The sequence below is a fragment of the Triticum aestivum genome, chromosome 3D (assembly GCF_018294505.1).
Source record: "Triticum aestivum cultivar Chinese Spring chromosome 3D, IWGSC CS RefSeq v2.1, whole genome shotgun sequence".
Lineage (NCBI taxonomy): Eukaryota > Viridiplantae > Streptophyta > Magnoliopsida > Poales > Poaceae > Triticum > Triticum aestivum.
Genome location: NC_057802.1, coordinates 109,055,880 through 109,056,765, shown reverse-complemented (window position 1 = coordinate 109,056,765; position 886 = coordinate 109,055,880).

Sequence of the window (886 nt, the reverse complement as noted above, 5' to 3'; positions counted from 1 at the left end):
GCCCGTCCCACCAGAACTCGCCGCCCACCCGCCGGTTTTCGTCGTGAACCGGTAAAAACCGCCGCCGTTTTTTTTTCGGTTTTCGATCTAGATCGGTTTTATTTTAGGGTTAGGGTTTTCTCGGTTTTCCTCGGTTTTTTTATCGGATCTATTTAGCGAACGTTCACCCAAACGTCTCTGTTCGCGAATGTTTTTCGTTCGTTTGTCTCTGTAAGCGAACATTCGTTCGTTAGCGTTTTTCTTTTTATTTTATTTTTCAGCCAGGGACCTATCCGTGATTATTTTTATCGCAGATTAACCCCTGATCTTTAAACCCTCGCAACTTTTTGTTCGTTCGTCCAAACCCAGTGAAACCAACGCCAAAATCTTTGTCTCGGGCCCCTCTTTCCATTTAACCAACTTGAACATGATTTTGACAATTTAAAATTTGATTGCAAGCAGATTTGAATTTGAACTTCTTTTGACCGCTGTTTGAGTTTCGTAGCTCCGATTCGATTGATTCTTTTTGCAAATCGAAGCTCTTCTCTTGAACTTTCGATTTGGATCTTTTCTCTTGAGTTTTACCCTTGCATCTATTGCTTGAGTGCTTATATATGTTATTGTTTGCTTGCGACAGAGTTTCCGGAGTGCGAAGTGTGCTACTACAAGTCACTAGGGTTTTCAGATCATCAGCAAGGCAAGTAACACTTTGATCATACCCCTTTATTACCCAGTTTTTATGCATTAGTTCAAACCCTCAAACATTGCATGATTAGGATCTGTTTAACATGTGGGTATTGGGAAGTAGTTGTTGAGGTAGTACCTATTGCCCTTTTCATTCAAACCCTGGGAGTTACTACGTTATGCTTATACTGTTATGCTATGCTCGTAGACGTGGTTTGGTTTG